The following is a 7,607-nucleotide window of genomic DNA, read 5'->3' as shown; positions in this document are numbered from 1 at the left end:
GATTTGCAATGTGAGCCCTCAAGGTTTCAGGCTTCAGAACCTCTCTTTATTTTTAGGTAAACTGCAGCATTAAAAATTAGGATTTTTTTAGGATTTAGGGCCTATGAAATGCAGTTATTGGAAAATTGGGTGAGGGAGTTGTTTTCGTTGCATGGAAGGCTTACGTAAAGCACTGCCATTTCTTGTGCTCAGAAAGATGGTATTGCTCTTCAGAAGATCGAAGAAATTAAAATACTGTAGAATGATGCGGGTAGATTCGGAGATTACTAGTAATGATATTACTAAGCAATTCTGAACTTTTCTGTTCCTCCTCATCTTTGTTTGTCTCGTGGGTCAAAGCTTATGTACCAGGCTCAGATCTGCCATTATGATTAATGGCACCAAGCATAAGTTTATGCTTATGTTCCCCCCCTCCCCTTCCTGCTCTTCCTTATAGTGATGCACAGTGTACTTTGCTGATTTACTGCTTTTAGCCATGAGTGGGTGAACTATTAAGGCCTTGCACTCTTGTGTCTCACTTAGCTTTTTTTAGCAAACTATGTAATTTTGTTTCTTCAAAGTGGATGTTCCTTCGGCTACAGAGCTAAGTGGGGTTCTTCATAGCTTTGTTTGTGGCTATCTCAAGCATCTCCAAATTCAGCTGCCCGTATTCTGTTAGGAGATAAGAGGGCAAACCCAAATGTTAACCAGAAATTCCCTCTCTCAGACCTCTAATCATCCCAATTTCGGCGGTTACAAGAAGGATCTTAGTCATGGAAGAGCCTTGCCCTCTCCTTCGCAGGCAGGCTTGCACTCATTAAAAGGGTCATTTTTGGTGTCGTTCTCTATTGGTACTGGGCGTATCAGCTTTCTTCCTCAGTCTGCTCAAGAATTGAAAAGTTTATTGCTTAAGATCTTAAGGGCGGTTGACGAGCCATGGTAAGCACAAGGTGAGCTGGGCCCTTTCAAGGAAGGACAAGGGGGCATTGGGTGTATCTTTCGTAACAGCAGATGTGAGCCTTGCCTTGCCATTTCAGCCCCAATTATTGTCTCCTCAGCCCTTCAAGGAGAAGCACTCGCCATAAGAAGGGGTCTGTTATACGGTATTTCTGAAGGAATGGACTTTATTGAGGTTAAGACAAACTGCAAAGAGATTTTGGGCTATTTGCAGTAGGATATGTCCTTCACGATGGGGATAAGATAGGGCTTGTTCTTTTTCTTTTATCTCTAGGGAGACTAACAGCGTGATTGACTCCTTGGCTAGGAAGGCCTTGTCTTGTTCGTGTGAGACAGTATGACCGCTCTCTATTCTTTGGTTTTCGGAGGCTTGTAACTCGGATACCATGTGTTGGACACGATTCAATTAATAAGTTTGCTTTTTACCAAAAAAACAAAGAGCTGGGTCTTTGGATCCTTGATTCCTCTGGCTCCTTCTTGCAAGTAAAAGTAGGGAAAGGAAAGTGAAATTATTTTAAGAAAAAAAACAGTTATCGTATAATCTACTCAAGGATCGGGGGTTTCCTTCACCCACGATCAAGGGATTCCATGATCAAGGGGTTCAACTTTTCACCCTTTCATCTGTTCGATTTTTATCTTCTTCAGTTTATCTCTTTCACTCAATGGAGACAATGAGACTGTAGTACCACTCTCTCCAGATTTGCGACTATACATTCAAAGCAATGTTAATATTTTTTTATGGGAAAAAGAACGAAACTTGGTCGCGCCAGACATAGTGCCACATGCTGTGACAGGGGTGGCATTATCTTTCCCTTCTTTTGACATTAAAAATTTTCTTGGAAAGGAATGGGTATGCTAGGAGTATACCGTATGTGTCTGTCTATCTATCTTTTCTCCTTTGAAATGACTCCTTTATCCTTCAAAGGGGGAAGAGAGAGAGAGACACATAGAGTGCTAGCATACAGTATACCACTAGCATACCCACCTTTTTCAAAAAAGATTTGTGTTAATATTAATTTAGGAGATTCCATATTTTAAAAACCGGTTTTTGAAAGCTAATTGAATGTGAATACAAATAATGTTATATTTAATTCGATTTCAATTGTTTTACATTGCTAATTTTCACACCCTTAAATGATAGGGGAAAACAAGGTTTTTTTAGGGAAGGGGGATCATTGTCTAGTAATGTAGTGTCTGCACTAGCGCTGGGGCCAATAAGAGTGCATGCATGAACGTCTAATTAGATGATATAGTTGGATAAATTACAGATCACCCCCTGATTTTCAAACGAAACTCAGATCACCCCTTGATTTTTGAAAAAATTCAAATTACCCCTTCTACAGTAACGGTGTTAGTCCGCTGTTAGTTATTGGTGTGAAAGGACTATTTTACCCTTGTACTAAAACATTAAAATAAAATTTACAATATTACCCTTCCTTCATCTTCAACCCTTTCTTTTTTCTTCCATCTTCTTCTTCCACCCATCCCTCAGCTACCCTGAAGTTCGCGCCACAGCCACAACCACCACCGCCATCAACACCACCACAACCACCGCCATCACCTAAAACTCTGAGTTGCGGAACCTCTCCATCGCTCCACATCCACGAGAACCTCTCCATTGCTCCACATCCAGGAGAACCTGGATTGCTTTCATCCAAAGAGCAGAAGTGATTACTAAGCCGGTGCAGGGCTCTTGCAGCCTTGCAACAGTTCTGGTCCCTTTAAACTTGCAGAAGAATAAATTAATGAAGAAATAAACCCCATTATCTCACCCCAGTAGTCCAAACTCCAAATTCCAAACCCAGATATAGAAATGTATAGCATTTCATTTCTTACTTAATAGTAATTCATGAAATAAAAAAAAAAAAAGAATTAGAGCCCACTTTCTCTTTCTTTCCATAAACATACTTGAGCTACACTACTTTTCTCCTCTCTCCAAAATCTACAAACTACAATGACAGAGATTAAGCTCAAAAATAAATAGATCTCGATTACAGAGAACGAATTCTGAATTCAAAAGCTAACAAGGTAAAATTAAAGAAGAAAGAAAGAAATCCCAAAAAGGATTTTAAAAAATAAAAAAAGTCACGGGCGGAATTCAAAAGTGTGGTGGTGGTGGTTGTTGTTGTCTGGCGGTTGGGGCCCAAATCAAATCCGAAGAGAGATTGCAGCCATAGATTGATACCCCACATGACTCCGCTGGTGGAGCAGGGTGGCTATGGCTTCCCTCGCCACCACCACCACCGCCTCCGAAACCTGATGGAGAGTGACCAACGTTACCCGAGCCAGAACTCTGCAACTCATCTTCAGCTGGCAACCGGTGATAAGATGGGTCAGTGAATGCAACAACGACGATATAAAGAGTGTCGGCAGCGAGCAGAGAACCAGCAACGGAACCTCCAACAAGCGATAGAGAGGTTCTGCAACTCAGAGTTTTAGGGCTTTTCGTTCGAAATGAAATGGGGATGTGTGAAATGGAGATGGGTTTAGTTTGAGGGATTCACATCGGTTCAGTTAGAAGTGGGTTTAGTTTGATTGAACCGATTGGGGTGGAATTTTCATGGAGATATTTGTTTGTTTGGAGTGAAGGTCTTGAACTCAAGCACTGTTTGGAACATGAGTTGCAGAGGTGGGATTTGAATCAGGGTAGTTCAAATCACTACAGAAGGGTTGACATCTAGGATGCTCGATCACTGTGACCCCTCCATTAATGACCTCCGCCGTGAAATCCTCCACACGTCCCTCTACCTCCTCACCGTGACCCCTCCATTAATGACCTTTGCCGTGAGCTCCTCTACACACAATTGCAGGTCATATGAGGAAGATGATCAATTTTAGGGTTTTTAGTTACAAGGGCAAAATCGTAAATCAACACTGTTCAAGGGTAGTTTAGGGATTTAAATTTATTTAACTGGGTGACATCATCACTTAACAGCATAAAACAACCGCTAACTCGGTTGGCTGGAGGCATTACAGTGGTCAAGGGTTCGACTCGTGGATTGCATATTGTGCAAAAAAGGCACCTTTCTCCCCTCCCCACTCCCCATTAGTTGTAGATTGTGGGCTTGTCTTCCTTCCTCGACTTGTAGTTGGCCTTTGGGCCCTTGAGTAGGATAGACAAAAAAACAAAAAAAAAACTTAATAGCATAAAACTAATGTCAGGGATTAATTTGGCATTTTGGGGTCTAAATCAGAGGGTGATTTAAGTTTTTTCAAAAATCAGGGGGTGATCTATAGTTTACCTTTTTTTAGTTCATTGGGGACTGTGCAATAATTTTGTACGATCGATTAACGTTTATATTCCCTTCATTTTGGGGGGGGGGGTGTTGAAAAATGCAATTCAGTCCCACCATACATGCCGGCCCTGCGTCTTGATACATGGCGCACGAAATCATCGTGACACCCTTAAACCCCAAAAATTTACTAGGGTTGTGATGGTCATTTCTCGTGCCCCTGTGTCAGCGCAAGGGCGATGTGTATGGCAACCGACTGGCGTTCTCTTTATTATTATTTTTTTTTAGTTTGAACTTTGAAGTATAGAATCACATTGGTCCCATTTGGTGTTGACCAACTCTAGATGGGCATGATAGGTCTAGGCCTGTAAACAGATCAAATTCAGCTCGGATACGTCACATTGGATCCGGATATTCCTTGGCTGATACAATTTACTTTCAATCCGTATCTCTTAGATCATGATTATCTTTTTCCTCATATTCTAGAAGTTGAATCTTCAAAAAACCCTCAAGATCATTATTTACTTAATTTTTTATTATTAAGTATTCAAACTTTTTTCCGAATGTCTCTAAACGAATACGGATGCGAATCGAATTTGGATTTTTTGTTATTCATTTACAACCTTAGATTGGTCCCATTTGATCTTCAATGAGTTTGGAAGGAGATGCATGTTGCAGTTACAAGAAAAAATATAAGGGTTTTTTACAATTATCATCCCAAAAACTTTACTATTTATTATTACCCTCTAAAAAACTTTCAAACAACTGTTACCCCCATGTTGCAAACTAATTACTAAATTTAGGTTTAAATTTTCACTGTGACGGTTACTTTTCGGGACAACTCATAACATCGGGGCATAACACATATTGTGAGTGGGTTGGTTGTTTGGGCTTGATATTAGTTGCATTGATTATGTCATCATTATAAATATTAACCGGTTATCACGGATTTTTAGGACGAAAATATCCTTGATCAAAAGGGAAATAAACCTGTGGATTTTATCCCTTCCGACAACGGTTGCAGGCTTTTGCAATCAGATTTAGTTTGACGAGTCTCCACTCTCCATGTAAGGTATTGGATTGCAAGCATGTCTTCTCCTTCTCGCTTGATTGGAAGGCCTCGTTCACATACTTGTGGTACAAAGGAGTACAAATGTGATTGTGGAACCATCTTCTCCAGGTTTGTTATTTTTTCCTTTTCTGGATCGATCCATTAACTTGGGTTTTTTATGATTCTTATAGTAACAGAGCTTGATCAAAGAGGGTATCTCATGTTCATATTAACATTAATGGAGATCTGTGAAATGGCCGACAAAGTAATGAATCTCTTTTACATCCCTTTTGATTTTTTTGTTTCTTCTACTTCGTTGAAGACCTACTGTACTACACAACCCACAGTCCGCATGTAGATATTCCTCTGCTCCCACACTTCTAAAGGGAAAGAGAAATGAACAAGCCATGATAGAATAGAAGAGCAAACCTGATTATCGATTCTCAAAGTTCCAGGTAGCAGATCTCGTGATTCTCGTTTGCAATTACTACGTTACTTCCGAAATAAAACAGATCTGCTTGTGAAGATCGATCATCAAGGGTTTACACCAGATCTAAACCTTCAATCCTCTACCATATTTGAAGTTTTATTTAGAACAATAGGGCATTGCGAGTCACGGGGACTGGAAATCAGGTTTGGGATTTGGGCGTTGGGGGAGTGGAGAAGAAGAGTCACGGAGAATGGAGAAAATCGTGTGCAAAGGTTTCACTGAAACCCTATTTAGCCATATATGCCCTTTTTACCCATTATTTATTACCTGTGGATTTGATCCCTTCCGGCAACGGATGCAGGCTTGCAAAGGCATTTAGGGTTCGAGCTTGGTTTGGGAGAAGAGGAGGGTGAGATGAAGTTCTTCTTCTTCTTCCTGGTTTCTTTGCAACAGTGAGGTGGAGAGGATGAAGTGAAGAGGGCTGAGACGAAGCTGAAAATCAAAGGGTTTATTTCACTTTTGACCAAGGGTATTTTTGTCTTAAAAAATCCGTGACAACGGTTTTGTATCACTACTAACCCCCACCGTTATGGGTCTATAACGGTGGGGTTCATTTAGTAATTAGCTTATAACATGGGGGTAACAATTGTTTGAAAATTTTTGGGGGGGTAATTAATAAATAGTAAAGTTTTTGGGATGGTAATTATAAAAAACCCAAAATATAAAAAAGAGATGCATGTTGCATTGATGGATTCTGATGTGGATTTGCATAATACGCCCTAATCAAATCCCCATGTGTTCCCTAACCCTTGGATGCTTTGGCATTTGTTTACTGAAATGATGAAAATCTAATAACTGCTACTAGGGCTGCAACAGGGTCGGGTTGGGCCGGGTTTTACAGAACCCTAGCCCAACCCTAAGTCCCCTTAGTTGGGCCTAGACACGACCCTACCCTAATTCAGGGCCAGAAAAATCCAACCTTGACTCGCCCTTAGGGTCAAGCTGGGCTGACCCTGATTGGCCCTTATCATAGAGTAGGAAAAAGAAATGCATGGGTTGGAATGAACCGGGGAGAACATTATCAATTTTACATAAAATAACACTATAATAAAAGGTATTATATCAGTAATTGTCTTCATATATAATATATTATATAAAAAAAATGTAGGTGACATTTAAAGTTTATAATGTATATATTATATCAATATATATTTTATAGTAAAACTTAAATCAAGGTTAGGTCGGGCCGGGCCAAGCTTAGCTTGAGGCCTCAACCCTAACCCGACCCGACCTTGACTAAGGGTCAGAAATTTTCAGTCCTGATCCGCCCTCAGGGCCAGATATCTCAACCCAGGCCCTGTTCGGGCTCAAGGCGGGCCAGGGCAGGTTCAGGCCGACAAGACCAAACTTGCACCCCCTAACTGCTACACAGGATCAAAACCCGTTGATGGTAAATTTGTTTCTCCCTTTTCGGGCTTAAACGGATGGAAACCCTAACGCTCGGCCGCAAAAGCCTATAAATAGAAAATCCCTCAAGCTTCTTGTGTTATAAACCAGAAACCCTATTGAGGCTCCCTTCGACGTTTAGAATCGTTGTTTCGTAAGAGAACATCGTTTAGTCATCGCGATAGCTGGTTCTCCTGGTTTCTTATTCTACGATTCAAGATCGCAAAGCCCTAATTTTTCTTCTGTTCCACAACCACCTTTTCTTCTTCTTCGCATATATTTGGGAAATTTTCTCCATGATAGCGTTATCGATTTTAAAACTTCACTATGGATTTAGGTTTTCAGTTCTGCATCCGGTTTACCATCGTTTGCTTCTTCTCTTTTTTATATAGTTTGAAGAGGCCAAATGATGAACTTTCTGACTCGAATACCCAATTTATTGATTGGGTATGATGATTTTTAGTTGAATAGGAAGAGCTGATGCCTCTTGACCTTTTTTGAGCATAAATCT

General features: G+C 40.5%; 1 non-coding gene across 1 annotated transcript; it reads left to right on the top strand.

Moving 5' to 3' along the window:
• The first annotated feature begins 7,506 nt into the window (after positions 1-7,506).
• On the top strand, positions 7,507-7,580 carry LOC122670157. Its single transcript, XR_006334136.1, has one exon. It is a non-coding gene; the product is annotated as a small nucleolar RNA snoR64a (small nucleolar RNA).
• The last annotated feature ends 27 nt before the right edge of the window (positions 7,581-7,607 follow it).

This window comes from Telopea speciosissima, chromosome 7 (assembly GCF_018873765.1).
Source record: "Telopea speciosissima isolate NSW1024214 ecotype Mountain lineage chromosome 7, Tspe_v1, whole genome shotgun sequence".
Classification (NCBI taxonomy): Eukaryota; Viridiplantae; Streptophyta; class Magnoliopsida; order Proteales; family Proteaceae; genus Telopea; species Telopea speciosissima.
The sequence above is the reverse complement of the archived record's forward strand: the minus strand, read 5'-3'. Positions and strand labels throughout refer to the sequence as shown.